Source organism: Stomoxys calcitrans, chromosome 5, assembly GCF_963082655.1.
Source record: "Stomoxys calcitrans chromosome 5, idStoCalc2.1, whole genome shotgun sequence".
NCBI classification, from domain to species: domain Eukaryota; kingdom Metazoa; phylum Arthropoda; class Insecta; order Diptera; family Muscidae; genus Stomoxys; species Stomoxys calcitrans.
This window is the reverse complement of record NC_081556.1, coordinates 1148174-1172408: the sequence shown is the minus strand read 5'-3', so window position 1 is coordinate 1172408 and position 24235 is coordinate 1148174. Positions and strand designations below refer to the sequence as shown.

The 24235-nt window shown below is 37.7% G+C and overlaps 2 long non-coding RNA genes across 2 annotated transcripts in view; one reads left to right on the top strand and one right to left on the bottom strand.

Annotated features, from left to right (window-relative positions):
- LOC106082358 (uncharacterized) overlaps positions 1–24235 on the top strand; it is a 193086-nt gene that overhangs the window by 165476 nt on the left and 3375 nt on the right. The window lies entirely within an intron of this gene.
- Positions 4801–24235, bottom strand: part of LOC131998109 (uncharacterized) — a 92771-nt gene continuing 73336 nt past the window's right edge. The window contains exon 2 of the long non-coding RNA XR_009398565.1: positions 4801–5126. This is a non-coding gene — a long non-coding RNA (uncharacterized LOC131998109). The remainder of the gene's footprint in view (positions 5127–24235) is intronic.

Below are 24235 nucleotides of genomic sequence, written 5' to 3'. Positions count from 1 at the left end.
GGATACAAAGCCAGCTTCGAATTCGGTCAAAAATATCTGCGTCTGGCCAATATTTTTGGCCCAAGTGATTTATGAATTCCAATATTTTTAAGGTTGTTTTGGTTGGTGGGTTTTTGTGCGAATTGCTGGTTTCTCAGAGTAACAAAAAAACGAGGCAAAAAAAGAGGTTACTTTGTTGATGGCTATTCAATGTAGTTTGTGATACGAATATGATGGGAATTATTTTAATTTCGCTTTCTTGCAGCATGCTCGTCGACGTTTCTGCTGCTGCTGCCGCTGCTACTTTTGGTGCTGACGATGATGATGATGACGACGTTGAAGATTAGCTGTTTTCTGAGCTTTGCATTGAGGGAAAATGTCATTTCGTGCCACTTTTTGTTTTTGGTTGCTCATTGGGGTTGTTGCCATTTTCATGTTATTCGCCAAATCATAATCGCCAGTTATTAACTGTCCCCTGGTTTTGGGGTTACGATTTCGTTGTCTTCTTTTTTCGTTTGCCTCTGTTATGTTCTAATCACTCTGTTTGTGGTGGCTGGTTTTTTTGGTTGCCTAGGCAAGAAAAAAGTATTTTATTGGGTCAATCAGATACGGTGCAATTTGTGTGATTTTGTTGTGGACACTAAGTCTGTCTTGCAACGATTTCATGAGGTGAATGATAAATTATTTTAAAGAAAATCCATTCCTCACTATTATTTTTAGTTGGAAATCTTACGAAATAGCCGAAAAGGGCTTTGATTAATTGCAGTGACTTGGTAGGGGGACAAAATTTAAATTTTACATTGAGTATATTTACATTTAAGAATTTTTAATGCAAACGAATATCGTTAAATTTCATAAATCTTTAAAGACAAAACCTCTTAAATGCGTGTAATACATTTCCTACACAGATAAAAATAATTTTGAAAAACAACAACTTTGGTCGAAAAAACATCAATGAAAATTGTTAGTTTTCCTGCAACAATTTAATTTGAACCACAACAACCCAGAGCACAAATTTGTTTGTTGAAAGGCATTCTTTTCAAGCCAACATATAACAATAACAACAATATATCCATAAGCAAGACAAAAAACCATCTTACTAGCCAACGCATGTGCTTTGCTTCAGATGGTGGTGTTTTTGTTTTCGTTGTTCGGCTCGCGCTGCATTGTCTTGTTCGGAGTTTCCTCTGTCGCTCTCTACAGTTACCCTTAAAAACAAATTTTAATAATTTTGGCATTTGAAGCCATGACCTCATGTTTGGTAGTCTTGCACGCATCCTCTAGCCTACCGACATCATTTTCTTCATGATGAAATAAATCAATAAGTACTGCTGCACAGTAATAAGTGTCTCAATTAACTAAATTAAAAAAAGGTAAAACCACTCTAAAAATTTTTTTCTGAATACGAAATACTTATTTTTTATGCCGAATTTTCTAAAATAAGTTTAATGAAAAATAAAAATAAAATTTTTTTGGCCGACTGGGGGAATCGAACCTGTGTTTGCAAGTCATGAATGGCATGGGAGTTTTATGCTCTACATAGTAGTGCGCCTATTTTTACATCTACCTCAACTAAAGAATTTGTTGAAACAACAACAAAATTTCAATAGTTTTGTCTGTCAAGTCTCTTGTAGAGACTTACTTACGTACTTCAACAAAGAATGTCTTCGAATCAATGCTAAAACTCGTTGAGAATTTAAAGTTTCACGTACAAATTTGGTAGTTGGTTTTTTCTACGAGTTATTTTTTTTCTGTCTACGGTTTCGAAATGAACCTAATGAAGCAAAATTTCCCCAAAAAATCGCATGTAAGGTAAATACAAGTAAAATGGCATTTAATACAGTCGAAACTTACATACCCTTCATGCTGGTTGACTTAGAATATGTGTTTACTTTTCCTTATCTCTATCGAATGTTTTTACCTCTAAAGATAAATGAAACATTTTAAGCGTTTTCAGGCATGTTTATTTATTCATTATATGTATTTTTCCGTGTGAAAATAAACATGTTACCATTTTCCTAATACAATTTTATATGATGTGTGAATTAATACTTAACACTACCTTTATTACACAACCCTGCCATCTAATGATGTCCACTTCGGGCAATCACTTTCGTTTTGTTGTTGTACCCCACTCATCCTCACCACTTAGAATGTGTTGTTGGCTGTAAGATTTATTACAGTTGTCATTGTCAAACACATGTTAAACGGTGCGCGCGTGTTAATTGATCATCAGAATAATTTTAATTAAAAAGTAGTATTAAATACTTATCGGATTCTTTCGAAAAATAGTGCAAAATAAAGATTTTTTAATTCTCTAACTAGTTGTGTAATTATTTTGTCGCAGTGCGTGCTTAACTTGTGTGAAATTGCTTATAAACATTTGCTAAAATTGAAAAGAATTAATTTTGCCTGTGGCATCTTTTCTTGCGCTGTTGTTGTTGTAAATATTTCTTGTACGCCAAGAGAGTGTGAATAAGCGAGAGTAAGCCCTTGCGAGAGTGCACATTGTGTCTTAATAATAATGAAGAGAGAAGTATGCCTTTGTGCAATGCAACTATTGAAAAGATAATTGTTTTTACAATACATGCTAACAAAGGCAACAGTGGCAATGGGAAATTAAGGGAATTAATTATTAATTAAGTAAAAAGAGCATACGCTTCAACTACTGTGAAGAATATTCTGAAGAGCTTGTCATCAGAGCACAATAATGCTGTTATTGGAGTTATTCAAGGTAAGCTAAGTACACACCGCTCATATTCAGTTAATTGAAAGTAAAATGAGTTTATTATACTCACCAACAAAGGATGGGGGTAAACTGATCTAGTCATTCCGTTTGTATCACCTCGAAATATTGATATTCTTGATCGTCACGAAATTCTGATTCGAACTAGCCATGTCCGTCCGTTCGTCTGTCTAAATTACGATAGCGGCCAAACGCGTAGAGCTAACCGCTTGAAATTTTGCACTCATTCCTTATATTGATGTAGGTCGTTGGGGATTGCAAATGGGCCATATCGGTTAAGATTTGGATATAGCTCCCATATAAACCGATCTCCCAATTTGACTTCTTGAGCCCCTGGAAGCCATAAATTTTGTCCGATTTGGCTGAAATTTTGCACATAGTGTTCTGTTTCAACAACTGTGCCAAGTACGGTTCATATCGGGCAAGAACCTGATAACCATATAAACCGATCTCCCGATTTGAAATTTTAAGCCCCTGGAAACCTCAATTTTCATCCGATTTGGCTGAAATTTTGTAGATGGTGTTCTGTTATGACTCCCAATTACTGTGCCAAGTACGATTCAAATCGGTCTAGAACATGATATAGCTCCCACGTTAACCGATCTCCCGATTTAACTTCTTGAGCCCCTGGAAGCCTCCATTTTCATCCGATTTTGCTGAAATTTTATGTTATGACTCTCAACAACTGCACCAAGTACGGCCTACATCGGTCTAAAACTAGATATAGCACCCATATTTTAGCAGAATCCATGGTGGTGGGTTCCCAAGATTCAGCCCGGCCGAACTTAGCACGCTCTTACTTGTTTTTATACCCATCACCATGTCATTTGTAATCGGTTGTATATGTCCGTCCATCTGACAAAGTCACGATAGTTTTTAACAAGTGAAGCTACACGTTTGAAATATTTCACTTATACTTTTTACTGATATAAGTGGACTGTAAAAGGTCCACATAAGTTAAGTATTGAATAAAATCTATTTTTTATTGAATCTTGGGGAATTTTTGCATCAAATGGCATTCAGATAGATCATTTATAGCACAAACCTATTACCCGATATCACCTCATGGTATAGGTGTTAGAGCCGCCTTAATTTTCATCCGTATTGTCCGAAATTTTTTAAGTGAAACACTCTGTCTACCTTAAGTTTTCGGCATTATTGGGGGTATAGGACTATGGACGCATTTGTGCAGAATAGGTGCGGCAATCATTGCCGGCTTTAGCGGCGCTTCAGGTATTGATACAAAATATGTACGGTACGAGTAAAGGCGAGCAACAGTGAAACTGTTATTTCGGACAGCGCTTTCGTAAATCTTGACATTTTTGATGCTATACGTACTCGGAACGTTTTGTCATACGAGCGCTATTTGTGTTGTTTACAGTAACTTTAAAGATTAATCTCTCCCACAAAATGGAATTAAATCGTGAACATTTTCGTGCGATTATTTTTTACAACTTTCGACGTGGATTAACTCAACAACAGTGAATCGATGAACTTGATTAAATTTTTAGCGATGAAGCTCCATCAATGACCAGTGTTTATCGATGGTATGGTACTCGATGGTATTCAACCGAGGTTGTAGTTCACTCCAAGACGAATTATGTGAAGGTCGTCCAAAATCAGTTGTTGTTCCAAAAACCATTGATGCTGTGCGCCAACTGATATTGCAAGATCGTCATGTGACCTATAGTGAGATTGAGAAAACCTAAGGCATTAGTGGGACCAGCGTACATTCAATATAGCACGAACATTTGACCGTCAAACAAATTTGTTCTCGTTGGATTCCACACAATTTGTCAATCGGTCAAAAAAAGGTTCGGGTCGATTGGTTAAAAGAAATGCTCGAAAAATACGATCGCGGTGCTTCGAAACACTTCCATGAAATAGTGACAGGTGATGAACCGTGGATTTGCTCGTATGAGCCCAAAAGTAAACAGCAGTCGACTGTGTGGGTGTTTCAAGATGAGCCAAATCCAACAATGTTCCAACCCGTATGCTGCTAGTCATCCCGTACCAGGTCAGTGGCTTCGCTTGTGCGTACTCTTTGAGCAATAACAGAGAGAAACTTATATTAATGATCGAAAATTGCTTTATTGTTTTTCAAAACATTCCCCATTAAGATCTATACACTTTTTCGCACTGAACATGGAATGGAGTGGTCAAAATCTTCGAATGTTCCTGTTTCTGGTTACATTCTCAAATGGATATGTCTGATACGTGTTGCTTCTTGGCTAAACTGGTTGCCCATAGGTTCCTGCGGCCTTGTTTCTTTTGAACAGCACAATTTTAATTTTGACCTTACTCGTGTTACTGCGCAATTCTGCGCACTTAAGATTATTTTTAGTTGTATAAGGTATAGCATTGGGTTAGCATTTTCTCATCAATTTTGGGAGTGAGATTTCTGTAAATTATAAATAATGTATATAAGAAATTTTATAGAAAACGGACTAGAAAATAGAAATCGAAATAAAAGTAGAACTTTTTGCTTTATGTCATTGGGAGTGTATTGCAATTCTTGGATTGAAGATTTTGGATAGTTTTGTCAAGAAATGTGCGCTAATTTGTATATATATATAATTCGTTTTGGGAACTTCTAACTAGAAAACACTGGCAAATTTTAAGAATTTTGTTATATGTCCTTAAAAAAATTATTTTGTATTCTACGCATTTCGTTTTCGCTAATTTCCTTTTAATGAACCGAACAAACTTTTAAGCTAGTTCGTTACATTTTCGTTACTTTTAGTTTGTTTAGCAACTTCCACAATGGAAGTTTCTTTTTGCTTTCAGCGAAAACTTTTCGGCACACTCCATCAGAGTAATTACAAATTTAATCACTTTGTAATCAGAAATGAAAAATTGAGTTGGTTAACTTCTGATTGATAAGTTAGGATTGAAGTTGGAGACAGATATTACCAGCATCAATAATACCATGCGCCAACTACCAACAAGATAATGACAAATCCTTGGGAATTAATCTATTTATGCCCTTTTCCAGCTGTTGTTGTGTGTACAGGTGAACAAAACAAAAAGTCTTTGATGTAAAGTAGAGCCAAAAAATAATCAATAGCTTCACTTAACCATCATGGCTGTATATTTCTTGCCTATATTGCAGAGATTCCTCCTCTTTGCTGTCAGATTCTGGTTAAGATATTGCCTTGCTTTGCCAGTTAAAAATGATTCTGAAATGTTTGTCTTCTGGAAGTGTTGTGTCCTAACGGGTCCTTAACCCTTTCTGCCTCTGTATGTGTTTTTTTTTATCGCTGCTCTGCTGAACGTAATGGATGTGGATGTACTTACAATAGTAAGTACCCCTACGTGTGTGTATGTGTGAGAAGGTGAATGAAATGTTTCCATGTATTCGAATGTGTACTTGTGGGGGTAATGGGGAAAGCTCTGCAGAGCGATGGCAAGTGAGCAGTACATAGGCAAGTTAAAAAAGTAATCCTCACTCGTGTACATATCCACCAATACCAGCACCATGGCTAGCCAGGTTGGTTGTAGAAAAACTCACTCAAAACATCTCTTGAGTGTAAACCCCACAAGCCAAGGAGGGGAGTCTCTTTTTTCAACTCAACATCCATGGCAGACTGGATGTCGACAGTGCTTCGTTTTTTGTTTTGGACTTTTTTTGTATGGCAGAGCCAGAGATGAATTTTTCGTTAATTTAGTTTCTGTTTTTTTTTTTGGATTTTCCCTTGGAGCACAACTTGTTCAGAGAGTGAGGAGAGCGAGTTTGAGTTGTTGATTATTTCATTTGTTTTCTTCATTTTCCGTCGGTTTTGGTTTGTTAATTTTTGCTTGTTTCGTGCATTGCTTTTTTCTTAATTTCTTTTCCATTTATGTGTATATTTGTATGGGGCGCCCCCGCCAGTCATGGCGATGGGGAGAAAATTCATTGTCCACTCCCCCACATGCTGTCTATGGCAGGCTACCAGCAGAAACCAATGCTACACTGGTCCATGGATTGCTTTCATAGCCGGCGGTAGTTTTCGAGGAGATGTTGTTTTTTTCTTCCCCATCCTCCTCTTTGCCGTCTCCTTCTGCTGTGTGCAATTTTTAATTACATAAATGAATAACTTGTTAAGGGAAAACGACTTGTCGAGAGCAGTCTCTGGATGGCCGGAGGAAGGTGTAGCTAGAGTTGAGTTTCCATGCAAACGAAATAAAATTATATGAAATTGGAAATTAAAGACACGAATGAATGTCTAGCTTTACACATTGGTCTGGAATACGTCGCTACGAATGAAATCGTAAGGAGAAAAAAAAAACTACAGCAAATTATGCGGTCTTAGGACATTGACCACAGAAACATATTGAGATATTTATCAGTGAGTCTTGTTCAAGGAAATTCTTAGAGGTATTCCATCGATGTTTTGTTAAATCTTATAGAGAATCTTAAATTTTGATTAATTTCCAAATTAATTATAATTTGATTTATATAAATATGCTTCCGTATTGAAAGTGGGAGAGTGGATGCATGTGTCCTCACTCCATGTGTCCATTTGACTCCGTGCTTATTTGTCCCTTAAGAGTCGCAGCCGAACTCCTCTAAGTATTTTGTCCCGCAATGCTGTTGTCATTTGGAGTAGCTTATACTTATGGAGGAAAAACGCTAGTTCCGAACTGTCCCTGCTCGGGCGCCACTGCAACAACATAAACAAGTAAGATCGGCCGGGAAGAATCTATATGCCCTCCACCATAGATCGTATTTGTTGAGTTCTTTGCGCGGTATCTCTTTTTAGGCAAACTAAGAATAATGAATAAGAACTATTATGCTATTAACGGCCGATTCGGACCATAAATGGATGGAATGCTGAATATTGTAGAAGTCATTGTGTAATATTTCAATTCGTTCGAATAAGAATTGCGCTTAGTAGGGGCTCAAGAAGCAAAATCGGGAGATCGGTTTATATGGGAACTGTATCAAGCTATTGATCGATTCAGACCATATTGGACACGTATGTTGAAGGTCATGGGAGAAGCTGTTGTACAAAATTTCTACCAAATCGGATGAGAATTGCACCCTCTAGTGGCTCCAGAAGTCAAGATCCCTGATTGGTTTATATGGCAGCTATATCAGGTTATATAGAAGTCATTGTGTAATATTTCAGTTCGTTCGGGTAAGAATTGCGCCTGGTAGGGGCTCAACAAGCAAAATCGGGAAATCGGTTTATATGGGAGCTGTATCAAGCTATAGATCGATTCAGACCATATTGGACACATATGTTGGAGGTCATGGGAGAAGCTGTTGTACAAAATTTCTACCAAATCGGATGAGAATTCCACCCTCTAGAGGCTCAAGAAATCAAGATCCCTGATTGGTTTATATGGCAGCTATATACTGATTTGCGCCACTCTTAGCACAGTTTTTGAAAATCATAACAAAACGCCTCATGCAAAATTTTAGCCAAATAGGATAAGAATTGCTCCCTCTAGTATCTCAAAAAGTCAAGATCCAAGATCGGTTTATATGGCAGCTATATCAGGTTATGAACCGATTTGAACCATACTTGGCACAGTTCATGGATATGATAGTTGGATTGGACAGTTATGGACATAAACCAAAACACTACGTGCAAAATTTCAATCACATCGGACGAGCATTGCGCCCTCTAGAGGCTCAAGAAGTCAAGACCCAAGATCGGTTTATATGACAGCTATATCGACCGACGTACTCTTATAAGATATATTTGTGCAAAACTTCAAGCGCCTAGCTTTACTCCTTCGAAAGTTAGCGTGCTTTCGACAGACAGACATACGGACGGAAGAACATGGCTAGATCGACTTAAAATGTCATGACGATCAAGAATACATATTCCTTGTGGGGTTTTAAACGCATATTTCGAGGTGCTACAAAAAGAATGACGATTAGTATAACCCCATCCTATGGTGGAGGGTATAAAAAATTGTTTGTGCCTCGGCGTTTTGTGATATGAAAATTACTGAAAATTTGTATGCCCACCACCATAGGATGTGGGTATACTAATCTAGTCATTCCATTTGTGACACATCGAGATATTGATCTATGACCCCATAAACTATATATACTCTTGATCGTCTCGATAACCTGAGTTGAACTAGCCATGTCCGTCCGTCCGTCTGTCAAAATCACCATAGCGGTCGAACGCCTAAAGCTAGCCGCTTGAAATTTTGCACAGATACTTAGTATTGATGTAGGTCGTTGGGGATTGCAAATGGGCTATATCGGTTCAAATTTGGATATAGCTTCCCTATATAACCGATGTCCCGATTTGATTTCTTGCAAAATTTTTGCACATAGTGTTTTGTAATGACTTCCAACAACTGTGCTAAGTACGATCCAAATCGGTAAAGAATCTGAATAGCTCCCCTATAAACCGATCTCCCCATTGGACTTATTGAGCCCCTGGAAGCCTCAATTTTCATTCGATTATGCTGAACTTTTGCACATAATGTTCTGTTATGACTTCCAATAATTGTGACAAGTACGGTTCAAATCGGTATATAACCTAATACAGCTCCCATATAAACCGATCTCCCGATTTGACTTCTTGAGCCCCTGGAAGCCTCAATTTTCATACGATTTAGCTGAAATTTTATGTTATGACTCTCAACGACTGTGCCAAGTACGGTCCAAATAGGTCTTTAACCAAATATAGCTTCCATATTTTAGCATAATCCATGGTGGTGGGTCCCCTAGATACGGCCTTTGCGTTGCCATATGGCAACACCAGGGCGATCCAGGTTAGTTCTTGCCAAAATATGTGATGATCAAGATTAATTTTGTCATGCACATTCATGCGTTAGCTATAAAAAATTTTTAGGAGAATTATACACATTTATTTTAGGATATATTTTCATGCACATGTAAGAATTTTAGTTCTTACGGAATCGGTAGGGATGTATAGATTTCTCATAAATAAGCATGTATATACATATTTCTCTCTTTATATGGCATATGGTGGACTGGTGTTAACTTTCCCGTTTATCTACACCTCCATCATCTATCTATTCATGCCGGCCATTCATGGATATGCAATTTATGCTGCTGTTTTTGTTGGATCTTGATTGCATGACTTTGTGATGGGGTGATACACCAGTGAGCAGCTTACAGATAGACGAGTTGAAAATGTTTTATGCTTTTAAACGTTGTTGTTGCTGCTGCTGTTGTTTGTTGTTGCCGATGATGTTGTTTTGAGTGTTTTTTGCCACTTTTATTTTTGTTTATTTCTTGCTGCCTGTCTATCTGTTTTCTGGTTGGAGTAGCCCAGCCAGCTAGAAAGGCAGCTTTTGCAGATTGCGTCACATGCACTCATATGCCGTGTTGTTGTGTATCATGCTTTTATGCATAACACACATTCAAACATACATAAGCACATATCATCTTGTGCAACTTGTATGTATGTATGCATGTACATACCCATGTATGTACTTTGACTGCTTTTTTTCGTATTCTTTATTCCAGACGTTTTCTCGTTTCGCTTTGCTGCTGCCTGCCGTTAGAGACGACAACGATTGGGAGCTCGCTCCTCCACATTTAGACTCCGCCCTTTTGTACATGTACACACAAAGCATGAATAAAAATTCATATACCTACATGCATGTGTATATATGGCATATAATAAAATCCATACATACATATGTATGCATGAAAGTTTATAAAGCTTTTTTTGTTTATGCTGTTATTTTGTTTACTTTTCGAGTTAAATTTAATGACAGGTACGGAAGTATGTAAATTGTGGTAGGTTTTTGTTTTTGATATTTGTATAGTACCTACATCATTTGAAAAATACACTTACTAACACTCGTATAACGATTTAATTTGCTAGATAAACTCTTCAAAGGTTTCCTAAATTTGTATGGGTTTAACTGCATATTTTTATGTGAAAATTTTTAAGGATGATGAAGCTATTTCTTTATGTTATTAAAAGTTTTTAAGTGAAAAAAATATTTTAATATTGTATTGAAAGTACACAAAAAACTTAAACTTAAAGAGAAAATTAAAATTAAGGAAAATTTTCTTTTCGTTAGGGATTTATTCTTATAATTGCGGATTTATACTAACTTTAAAAATTTTATTTTATTTAAAAGATGCATCTTTTCTTAACCCAAATCACTCGTAACTTTTTGGTGAATTTATATTAAAATGTTTTTATAATTTATTGTTTAAATATAAACTATTCGAAAAGTACAAATTACCACTTGTTTGACAGACGCACTTCCCTCCTGTCAAAAACATGCAAATTTACTTTATAATGTCAAGACGTTGTAATTTTATAAATGAAATACTGTAAAAACTCATCAAAATTGCAGAGTTGCCATATTGCAAGACCAGGGCGATCTGGGTTAAGGAAAAATTCTTACGTTGTAAAATCTTTTACTTAACATTTAGGAATTATTGTCTAAAATTATAGATCTTTGTTTTTTTTATTTAAGACTAAAATCTTTCAATGAAATCAAATCAAAATTGCACTGAAGGATAAAATATTGACTTTGGGATAGTCCTATAATTCAGATTAAGGGCAAATTTTCTTGAAAAAAAGAAAATTTAGCAGATTTTCTACTATTGTTTTTTGGCTCTTAATCACAACCTCAATGAGACAACATGGCTGTAGCGGCGCAAGGATCCATATTTCAACCGGATCTTTACAATGTCAGTTATGATGGAATACTTTAAACAGAGATGCCAGACAGAACCTTTCTAGTAGAATAGGCTGACGACGTCGCTGCAATCTTCACGGCAAGAGGCACGGAAGTTGCAGAGCGCTAATTCCGAGAGGTGATGGTAAGGGCAAAAGACTGGTTGGACTCCCACAGCTTGCAACTTGCCATGCAGAAGACGGTGTTGCTACTCTCAACGAGAAAAAATATCCCAGTTGAAGTGTATATGCTCATAGACGACATACATACCAATTTATCGATCAAATATCTTGGGATCCGATAGGATAGAAAGCTGACCTATGAGGTGCAAATACGGCACGCGACAAGAAAGACCGATAGGAAAACGGGGCAGGTGGGCCAACAAGACAAGCAATGGCATCCTCTTCTATGGGAGCGAAATATGGGGCCAGACACTGCAGACAACATGCAGAGCGAAATCCCTGCTCTCGGAACAGAGGACGTCGGTTCCCAGGGTCATATCATCCTACCGGACAGTGGCGGAGCCCGCAATCGAGCGAGCTAGGCTCTACACTGAAAAGTGCAACACCCAGAGAGGACAGTTTGAGATTCAAGCGGATCATATACGGATCATACGAGAGGAGACTGTCGAGAGATGGCAACAAAGGTGGCTGAATGGAATGCTCCATACGGAGTGGCTACAACGGCAGTCGCGGACAATCCGCGGTATCGTGCGGAGAGTCTCAGTGAGAGGCAGGGCGGCACCGGCTCTTGTGGCTACAATAACAACAATTAATAACCGATGTATGGATGTGGAGATATAGGAAGCATGGCAACGTCATCTATTACGTAACACAGGTGTTGACAGGCCATTGTTACTTCCGAAAATCGAATGGGAAAATGCTCCTTAAGCAGGTGCATTTATGAGGAGCTAGAAGTTGCAGACGACGTGGAACACAAGTTCTTCCACTGCGAGCGCTGAGTTGAAAGATGCAGGGAATTGGAAACATCAATTGGTGAATGCGGAGGTCTAGACGCATACACAATGACGACGATTATCACCAGATGTGTGGTCCACCTCGAAGCAATGCGAAAGCGGTTCCGAGGTAGAGCTGGCAAACTATCGATAATCGCAACATTCGATATTTTCGATAGTTTTAATAATAAATTTGGATACTATGGTTAATTTCGCATAATCTTTTTTCAAACAAAAATGAGAAGTAAAAATCAGGAGATGGATTTATGTATATAGAAGCAATATCAATGCGCAGACCAAATAAAACCAAGGTTAAGAAAGTCAATTAGAAGTCATGAGAGAAATCATTGTAAAATATGTTGGCTTAATCAGATGAAAATTGCATTCAGTGTCGGATTGCTTATTTTTTTAAGTTTTGCAAAAAATTTAACTTTTGCGATAGTATCCATCGGAAAAATATCAATCGATATTCAGTCAAAAAATTAAATATCGATAGTGCCATCCATAGTCTCATCGATATTTTGCCAGCTCTATTCCGGGGTGGAATTAATCCCCAGGGGCGACACAGAGTGGGTTTTTATCCAGTCCCGTTGATAATGGAGTCCGGCATAAGGCGTACTCGTCACATGCGTAAAGCATTTTTCATCCTGCTCAGAAAAAACAATTACTACCTGAATGCATCGACCACTACGAAAAATCAAAATCAGTCACTTTTGTTCGGTAGTTCAATTCACGATAGGATAACCAATGTACTATGCACCGTTTGTCCTTTGACATACATTTCAATTAACCATTATTTTCAATATAAGAAGCAAGTCTCTTTCTATTTCTTGCAATTGCCTTTCTCAACTCCCAACTATCTAAGAATTTGAATTTACCTTCCAATTCTCATACATAAGAGATGATGTGAAATTGCTTTTGCCATTTCTAAGAATTCAAATACTAAAGAAACGTATTGAACTTTTAAATTAGCCTTTGACTCACGTTTCAAATAAAATAATCCCTAAAGTGATGCAGCAGCAAAAACTAAAAAGTCATCCAATTCAGGACTCACTCACATATGCTAAAATGAACATTAAATCATAACCTCTACTCCACTTCCATCCAATCCACTGCACTGCACTCGACTCGACTCGACTTGGCTTAGCTTAACTGATGTGCAGCTAATGTTGATAACATAAGGCCAGGGATCGATGATTGGTGGGTGGGCGTCGGCAGGGACATGAGGAGCTACAGAAATTGCCCTGCACTTTCAGTATTATTTAAATTTGTTTTTGATCTAAAACGTGACCGTGCAGCCAGAAACTTGCAACTTGCAACTCCCATGATCCACATACCAGCATACGTACCATTATGGCCATATACAAATTTCAGTCATCTCAATTGGTCTCCCTACACTCTCAGCTTTTAGAGGACTCGTAGATGTGGTGTGCGATACAATTACTGCTCTATCATAAGCATGTGAGAGATTGTAACAGTTGCTGGTGCCAGTTGCAGCGAGCAACAAATTTGTTTCGAGCAAGGGGGACTCCTGCCGCCACCAGTTGACTCTTGAACCTAGGCATTGTTATGGCAGCCGAGTGCTGGGCTTCCCATATAAAACATATCCATACACTGGAATTATTGGTCACGTAGTAAAACAAACATAAGCTAACATTTGATCGTGCTCCCCACCCGGCCTCTCCAGCCTGGTCGTCATTTCAACGGCTCAAATATGCAGCGTCCAGAAATGTTTAGAGAAATTTTATTTCTTGCACTTCATCTTCACTAAAACTCCATATACGACAACTACAACGATGAAGATCCGCTTTGTGGGCTAAGCTCAGCTCAGCTCAGTTCAGCTTTCATGGTAATATGAGGAAAGAGCTCATAATGGATGATAATCGCTGGCTCAGCTGAATAAGGCCAATTGGTGCTTTGTTGCAGTGGCATGATGGGGGCCTATGAAGCTGTTGCTGGTGGTAGTGCCACCTATTCGCAAACGCAAGACAGGCAACATTGTTCTCTGCCTTGGCTCTGCAAAAGTAAAGAAGAATGAAAACATTCAACATCGTGTAGCGCCACTTGATGATGTTGATCTTAGTTTTGTTGAACACACAAAAGGTGATCTTCCTTTTTTTGGGCATTCATTGGGCTCTTCTGTGTGCCGTTGTTGGAGGTTCTGACGCTGGTGATGGTGGTTGGGGTGTTAGCATTCCTGCTCCTCCACGTACTTGTGTCGTGTGTTTTTATTTGTACTTGACTCCATGGCAGATCCGCTCTCCGTCTGTCGGTCGGCCAGCCTGTCTGCTTTATTAGGTGGTGGCCCTGCCAAATATTGTCGTATTCGCTGTGCTGCTTGCTCCATAGCATACTCCATATTTGTGGCTGGATGGCTGGCTGGCTGGCCGGCTGTCTTGTCTTGGCCCATATAATTTTCCGATCATGTTCAGTTTATGAGTTCAGTTCGTGTGAGGAAGTAATTTGATATGTAAATTGCAAAAACAATCAAAAATTAGCCATGCAACACTAACGATTATTAAAGATGAGAATCCTGATGCCCAATGCAATGCATTCAACAACAGCTAAGCATTTCCATTTGAGAGGACTTTGCAAAAGGAACTTGACAAAGAGTGGGGGATCAGTATGACCAATGCAATTGGATTTGGCAATTATTTACTCTTGAAATTGAATAGGACGGCCTATATAATATGCTGAGCTTTGCCAGGATTTATTTGTTGAATTTGTCCTTGAATAAGACTTGATGAAATACTAAAAGCAGTCATGCTATGATCATTGAGTAGTTGAAATATGGCAATGACCGGTAGCAATCCAGGAACTAACAAAGTCACAGATGTCCAAAGAAAGTTCCACTGCTGCCGCACAAGAAGACTAAGATGGCGATTCAAATGAAATTTGCCCATGCATGGAGTGGAAACTTCTCTCATATTTAAGTACTTAACGATTCACTTTTTGGCGCTCTTTGCAATCCATACCCAAGCAGTATGCGACACTTCTTGGTAGAGAAGGTTTAATGGTTGAAGGCCTTACAAAAGCCGCCATTAAAAGTATGGCGGATTTCTAAGGTTCCCGCCAGGTTTCCTGAATGCTTCCTAGAAGTCCATATTAACTTCCAAGACAATTATTTATTTAGAGAGCCAGACATTTGCAAGCCTTGTGACAAAAATGTAAGTGCATCAATCATTTATTACCAAGGTCACAATACAATGCATCACCATTAGGGCATTTGGTCTTTGGATTGATTGGATTGGCTTTAAAATACTTTGGTCCTACTATCCTTGTGGTTAGCTGAGTTCACTTTGTGCTCTTTACCATTTTTCTCCCCATTGTTTGCTTGGCTCTTTAAAGGTGTTTCATAAGATTTGAATTTTAAAATTGCTGTGCATTTTGAGATTGCGCTTTTGTTGCGACTGCAACAACAACAGCCGGTCATCCATAAGCCTTGGCCAAATTTGGGTCACTGCTGGTCATTGGCTTAATTTCCCTGAAGCCAACGGCAGTCATTCACACTGGAGGGAGGGAGAAGAGAGGGCCGGGGGAAGAAGAAACCGAGCGGAAACAGCGGCGACTGCAACAGCTGCTAATGGCGTTGATGGTACACTTTTATTTAATTTCATTACTTTGCAAGACGCCTTTGCCTTGACTTTGAATTTGAATTTGCAAAAAACAGCAGCTCTTGAGCCGTTTGCTAAGTTAGCCTCCTCTACCAATTGGCAGTGGTGGGAGATGCGGATGCTAATGTTGCTGCTGTTGCTGCTGCCTAGTGCCAGGCCTTGCATTCCCACTCTGTTGCTGTTGTATTTTGGCATAAAACTGAACAAAAAAAAGTGTGAAAAATGGTAGTTTCTTTTTATGGCCATTTAAGTGCAGACCACCAGCAACAACAAAAGCAACAGAAGCTAAAGCTGGTGGCAGCAAACAATGCGCCAGTCTTTCGTTTCTCCTCACCAATTGTGCTGTTAAATACCACTGCCGGCAACAATAACTGGAGACCAAGACCAAAGTGGAGGTGCAATTGTTGTTGGTGGTGGTGGTGGTGATGTTGGTGGCAGTCAATATTGACCATGTTGCGTTTGCATCGAACCGAGTAGACAAGAAGAAATGGCCAAGACCACGTGCAAGAATCCTTTCATAACAAGTGCAATGCACTCCATCGTGGGGGTTTCCACTGCCATTATGCAGGACCATTGAGCAAAGGGAATTTACGTGTACATAGCAAATGCAGAAGAAGAAGCGTAAGAACAGTCAGCGTAGACAGTGTCTGCCTTACTAAGCCCCAAATGTCCTCGTCGCATATTTAAGACTAAAAACTACCGAGCAAAACTCGCATACACTCACACAAAGCCAGCGCCGCCGTATATAATGACCAATTTCCGCATCCCCGGAGGTTAACGGACACCAAGGAAACAAAACCATCAGGACAAAATAAGAAAAGGGAATAAAAACGCTTAGCTGAAGCAACAAGAAAAGTGGCCAAGCCAAGGGAGCCCACATTTTTGCCAACTTTCCTTAAAGGTCAAAAAGCGAATTCCTAAAGAGCTCTTTAAAAAAAAATATTTAAAAGACAAATGATTGTTTTTTTTTTTTCTTAAGCTGAATTAAAGAAAAGAGCAGAGAAGCATAGAGCACGTGTCACTCGACATCTCAGCATTTGCATACGTTCAGGTGTTCCCCTCATTCATAGGCAATTGATGGCTCTTCACATTTTTAAATGACATTTGATTTAAGCAGCGTCCGTCCATCTGTCTGTTGTCAAATGCGAATACAATTTAATTTAATACCTGTAAATATTTTGATGGAAGTCGCGTGTTTGGAAAAAAAATAAATAACTTGAATGAAACTTAAATACATGCTGGTAAGGACTATATCCAACATTATTTTGTAATTAGTTATGATAATTATAAGATCGAGAAATGAAAAAACTGCGTCTGAATTCTGGCAGAAATACGAAAATCAGAAAAAAAGCAAAAATTTTATCAAAACAATTACATACAATATCAGAAGATAAAATAAAATAAAATGAAATGAAATAAAATAGAGATAGAAATCATAAACAAATTAAAAAAAAAAAATTTTAAATTAATAATAATTTAAAAAATAGAACAAATATTTTCAAATATTGTGTATTATTAATTAAAAAACAGAAGAAAAAATTAAATATAAAAACAAAATAAAATAAAGTAGATTGAAAGTCAAGTATGATACAATTACATAAAAATTATTTTAAACACGTGTATTGCTAGAAGCATTTGACTGGTTTCCTGTATCGCGATTTCATTTCCGACCAAGAAAAATCATCAGCAGGAGATGACAATTCGATCATGGTGCTTTACAACTAGAGGACAACTAGAGTAAGTTGTAAAGCACACATCTCAATTTGAACAGGGCTCTTTAAGACGACTTGACTAGTTGGAATGGTTGTAAAGCACCATGATCGATTTGGCATCTCCTGCTGATGATTTTTCTTGGTCGAAAATGAAATCGCGATACAGGAAACCGGTCAAATGCTTTTAGCAACAACACACTTCTTACTGACTTTTAAATGTTTTTTGCTATGCTATTCTTTAAAAAGAAAGAATTTAACAATGGTCTAAAGCCGGACACTCTCCTGCAATGGAACCTCTATAAGATTTTAAGACCAAAAAAAAATGGAAACAGACAAATAAAAAATTCTTCAACGACAAACTTGGCGCAGTTTTAGACAAACTTTAAATTTTTTTTTAATCTAAAATTTTAATAAAATTTTGTGTGCCTGCGCAATGCATTTTGCGACACCACATTTTGCCTTATCCATATTAATGTCTTGTTTTGCTTTTCCATACCAAATAGAAATAACAAGTAAAAGCGTGCTAAGTTCGGTCGGGCCGAATCATGAGCACGCACCACCATGTATTCTGCTAAAATATGGGAGCTATATTTGGTTATAAACTGATTTGGATCGTATTTGACACAGTTGTTGGAAATCATAACAGAACACTATATGCAAAACTTCATCCAAATCGGGTAAAAATCGCGGCTTGTAAAGGTTCAAGAAGTCAAATCGGGAGATCGGTTAAAAGGGACCTAAATCATGTTATTGGCCGATTTGAACCGTCATTGGCACAGTTGTTGAGAGTCACAACAGAAAACTATTTGCAAAAAATAAAAATTGGGGCTTCCAGATCTCAAACAGTCAAATCGGGAGATCGGTTTATATGGGAGCTATATCAGGTTCTTCACCTATTTGAACCAAAATTGGCACAGTTGTTGGAAGTCATAACGCAACACTATGTGCAAAATTTCAGCCAAATCGAACAAACATTGCGGCTTCCAAGGGCCCAAGAAATCAAATAGAAGCTATATCAGGTTCTTGACCGATTTAGACCGTACTCAGCACAGTTGTTGGAAGTCATAGCAAAACACTATGTGCAAAATTTAAGACAAATTGGACGAAAAATGCGGCTTCCAGGAGCTCAAAAATCAAACCGGGAAATCGGTTTATATGGGATATATATTTAAATCTGAAGCGATATGGCCCATTTGCAATCCCCAATAACCTACATCGATATTAAGTATATGTACAAAAATTTCAAGTGGCTGGCTTTACGCGTTCGACCGGTATCGTAATTTCGACAGACGGACGAATGGACATGGCTACATCGAATCAGAATGTCAAGACGATGCAGAATATACAAACTTTATAGGGTCGCATATCAATTTTTCGAGATGTTAACAAACGGAATGACTAGATTAGCATACACCCAATCTTATGGTGATAGATATAACAATTAAGAGCGTGCTAAGTTCTGCCGGGCCGAATCTTTTATACCCTCCACCATGGATAGCATTTGTCGAGTTCTTTGCGCGGTATCTCTTTTTAGGCAAACAAAGAATAATGAATAAGAACTGTTATGCTATTGGAGCTATATCAAGTTTTAGTCCCATTCGGGCCATATATGAATTGAATGCTGAACATTGCAAAAGTCATTGTGTAATATTTCAGTCCATTCGGATAAGAATTGCGCCTTGTAGGGACTCAAGAAGCAAAATCGGGAGATCGGTTTATATGGGAGCTGTATCAAGCTATATATCGATTCAGACCACATTGGATACCTATGTTGAAGGTCATGGGAGAAGTCGTTGTACAAAGTTTCTGCCAAATCGGATAAGAAATGAGCCCGCCAGAGGCTCAAGAAGTCAATATCCCAGATCGGATTATATGACAGCTATACCAGGTTATGAACCGAAGTGAATCACTTACTTAGCACAGTGGTTGAAAGTGATACCGAAACCCCACGTGCAAAATCACAGCCAAATCGAATAAGAATTGCGCCCTCTAAAAGCAGAAGAAGTCAAGACCCATGATCGGTTTATATGGCAGCTATATCAGGTTATGTACCGATTTGAATCATACATAGCACAGTTGTTGGAATTGATACCGAAACATCATGTACAAAATTACAGCTAAATCAGATAAGAATTGCGCCCTCTAAAAGCTGAAGAAGTTACGACCCATGATCGGTTTATATGGCAGCTATAACAGGTTATGAACCGATTTGAACCATACATAGCACAGTTGTTGAAAGTCATAACAGAACACTTCGTGCAAAATCACAGCCAAATCGAATAAGAATTGCGCCCTCTAAAAGCTGAAGAAGTCAAGACCCATGATCGGTTTATATGGCAGCTATATCTGGTTATGCACCGATTTTGGCAATACTTAGCACAGTGGTTGGAATTAATACCAAAACACTACGGGCGAAAATTGCGCCCTCTAGAGGCTTAGGAAGTCAAGACCCAAGCTATATCAAAACATGTACTGATTTGTCCCATTTACAATTCCAACCGACCTACACTAATAAAAAGTATTTATTTGTGCAAAATTTCAAGCGCCTAGCTTTACTCCTTCGAAAGTTAGCTCGCTTTCGACAGACAAACGGACGGACATGGCTCGTTCGACTTAAAATGTCATGACGATCAAGATTTTATATACTTCATGACGATCAAGATTTTATATACCATGACCTTTTATATACTTTATGGGGTCTTTGACTCATATTTCAAAGTGTTACAGATAGAATGACGAAATTAGTACACCACCATCCTATGGTGGAGGATATAAAAAATGATACAAGTTAAAAATACATTTTGATAGAATTTTACATGTTGGGTCCGATCCGACCTTCAATCTTGGATTTAACGAGTTTTTACTGGTTGTTCATTAGACACAACATTTTGTTAAATAATCCTAAATATTTCCCAAATCTCATCGCTTTCGTTACAATTTAAAAAAAATTATGCCCTTATTCCTCTTAAAATTTGTTTGATTTCAGGTTTTTATTACATTTTATTGTGCCAATATATATGACAAAAAATAAAACGCCCACTTTACTTTATAGGAAAGCTTTGATAGTATTTACGCAAAAAAAAAAGGAATACTCCTGTTACTTCTATCATAGACGAAGTATATGAAAAGAACACTTTGTAGCATCTGTACAACTTTCTTCTCCTTGCTTTCATACTCGATATGAGTGAAATGAAACTTTGGCAACATAAAAATTCAATTGAATCGATTGTCTTGCTAGAGGGGAGAAAAAAAGGCAAATATTCCCCTCCTTCATTTGGCCAGTGTCATTTTTCATTTGACAAGTAGAATGGCAAGACAACGGAAGAAAGAGTGGCCCACTGCAAATGCAGCAGATGTGGTCCATAGGGTTTAGAGGAGGCAATAACAAAAAAACATTTTTTTATCTATTGTCATTCGTTCTCTTTCCTTTCCGCTCTATTGCATGGTTGTGGCTATGTGGAAATAACCAATGGAAATCGAGTAAATGTTTCGATTTTCTTTTATTTTATTTCTTCCATTTTACCGGCGATGGGTGGTCAATACATTTTTTTCTTCATAAGGCAAAGTCTTTTGTCAAATGGTTTTTGTAATTCTATTTTTGGTGTGGTTCTAGGAAAATTGGAAAAGTTAAGAAGTTCTTAAATTCAGTCATAAGATGTTGAAGATTTTTTATATAAAACTTAAATTGCATTATATATGTCGCTAAAATTTTTCATTGACAAAAATAAACACTAAGTAAGAAAAAGGATGATCCTTTAGTAGTGGCTTAGGACACAGTGAAACCTTTTTGAAGAACACTCAATACTAACTTCGCTCATTCATTTTTTTTTTTCGCAAAAATATTAATTCTTTTACAACAAGCCTTCATTCCTTGAACCCTAGGATATTATTACAACCCCCTTATGTGTTAACTAATCGTCCATACAAATTGCATCTAAATCAAACATTGGCCAGCCCTCCAACAAGTCATCATCACCATCTACCTCGTGCCTCAGCTTTGTTGCCAAAGGGCAGACAGAATGACGCTTACAACCACAATGGATGGGCAACAACAAAACAGCCAACAAATGAAGGTCAATCAATTATCCGGAAGGTCAGTCAACAAACATAATAAGGGTGGCGTACATTTATGGCCAGGAACAACGACATCGGTCATCCATCCAGCAGCAACCCAACGGCAGGCTGACCCCTTTTCTGAGCATTATTTGCTACAAGAAAAAGGGGATGTGGAATGCGAGACGTAGCAACAAAGTGGCAACAGGCACGCGACCTTAATGAATGAAAGTGCCACCGCATTCAACAATGAATGACCAGTGGGCAGCATGTTGGGCAAGGTCAGCATTGCCTTCTTGTGCTCGACTTTCGGCTGGCCACCTTTTACGGGAATTGTTCCATTTTCAATTTTCTTCAGCTTAGTTGTGTCGGCCCGACCGGGCTGTTTAGCTGGTGCTATAAGTTCATATTTCCGGAAATGTGGTTTTAAATAAAACGGAAATTTTATGGCTTTTTAAAATATTCTTAAATGTCCTGTACGCTTCGTTTGCAAGCCAGTGGCCTGGGATACGACCATGACGCTGCCAATGCCGCTGATATTCAAGCGTAAAAATGTGTTCTAGCAGAGCTATAAAAATTGCTTTGCAAATTCGTTTGTTTCGATGGCATTTGCAGAAAACAGAAACCCCAAAGTGGGCAAAATGGAATTTTTATTGCCAAATTTTGCATGTTGCCGCAATTGGTCGAACATGATGAGATTTTCATATTTTGTTTGCCATATCCTTGTATTTATGGGTATGGCTTTGCCATTGGAGCTGCTGCTTAATGGCCGGGTGGCTAAGACAAAGGGGGGTGTTGGCAGCGCAATAGTAGCCTAATAATAATATGCAGCAATGCTACACTCCTGGAATAGCGTTTTTTCTCGACTTTTATTTTTGGCATTTTTTCCTATTTTTGTTTTGGGGCCAAGGCAAAGGACGTCGACTACGACTGTGAACTTTGGGCCATCCACCACCCTCACCTCGACTTGTTGCGTGTTTTAATGAGGCCACTTTGTATTGTGTTCTCTTAGGTTTATTTGATTGTGGCTGCGTCCGTGTTGTATTGTAGGTCGAGATTTACGTACAAATTGGTTGCTATTCGAAGAGGCCGTGGAAGGCAATGGAAGGATCCCAACAGCAAAAGCCAAAAGACGCCCTTACAGTTTACCAAATAAGGAATGATGAATGCGCTCTTCTTAACTTGTAAAATGTCTACGCGATTAGTTTTCCTTTGGAATCCAAACCAATTTAAACATTTTGTCGACTTTGTGGCACCCAGCAATTGATTTCTTTTCTCACAGTAAAAGTTTTGTTGAAATGTTTAGCTAATCAGATTTTTTTTTTATTTTGCCATTTCTTTTACGAAAACAAAGTTGGAAATTTCACTGTAAAGTAGCTAATCAAAGTATTCTACGGTAATAAAATTAATAAAAAAAAAATAAATAAAATAAAATAAAATAAAATAAAACAAAATAAAATAAAATAAAATAAAATAAAATAAAATAAAATAAAATAAAATAAAATAAAATAAAATAAAATAAAATAAAATAAAATAAAATAAAATAAAATAAAATAAAATAAAACAGCAAAAATGTTTGCCTGCTAAAAATGGGAAAGAAGAAATTACTGCTATTTCAGCAAACATTGGGCTGCTGTATTAGCAAACATATCGGTCTGCTAAATCAGCAAACAAAATCTGATGTGTTGAGTATAAAAATCTGTTGAAAAAAATGTTATATTAATTGTTATGTTTGCCTGTTACTTGTTTTGATTACTTTAGGCATTTTTTAAGAATTTTTTTTTTAGAAATTTTTTCGGACGGGATGGTTTTAATTTGTGAATATTACCGTAAATCAGCTACCTGATCCATCCGTTGGTATGCATTATGAAATGTGGCTGCGCTCGCTCGCATTTTTTGTTATTGCTCTACTAATGTATACATGACTGGCATGGCTTTTTGTATCAAAATTTGAAGAAACAAGCTAAAGTGTGCTAAGTTCGGCCGGGCCAAATCTTGGGAAACCACCACCATGGATTCTGCAAAAAATTTATACTAAATAAATTTTGTTGAAGGACATTATTTTATTCTACATACTAAACTTTTGTCAAACGAGCAAAAATTAAAGCTTCTAGGAACCGAACAAGGTTATCCTTGTTCGGTTCCTATAACGGTTTGTATGAAAGACCAGTCTCTCCTTACCGGTTTATATGGGAGCTATACCAGATTATATACCGATTTGGACCGTATTTGGCAAAGTTGTTGGAAATAATAACAGAACGCTTTGTACTAAATTTAACTAAATCGGACGAAAATTGCGGCTTTCAGTGACTAAAGATGTCTAATCGGAAGATCAGTTTATATGGGAGCTATATCAGGTTATAGACCGATTTGAACTGTCCTTTGCATTGTTGTTGAAAATCATAACAAAACGCTATGTGCAATATTTCTGCCAAATCGGACAAAACTTGCGGCTTGTAGGGGGTCAAGAAGTCAAATCAGGAGATCGGTTTATAAGGGAACTATATCAGGTTCATGACCGATTTTGACCTTACTTGACACAGTTTTTAGAAGTCGT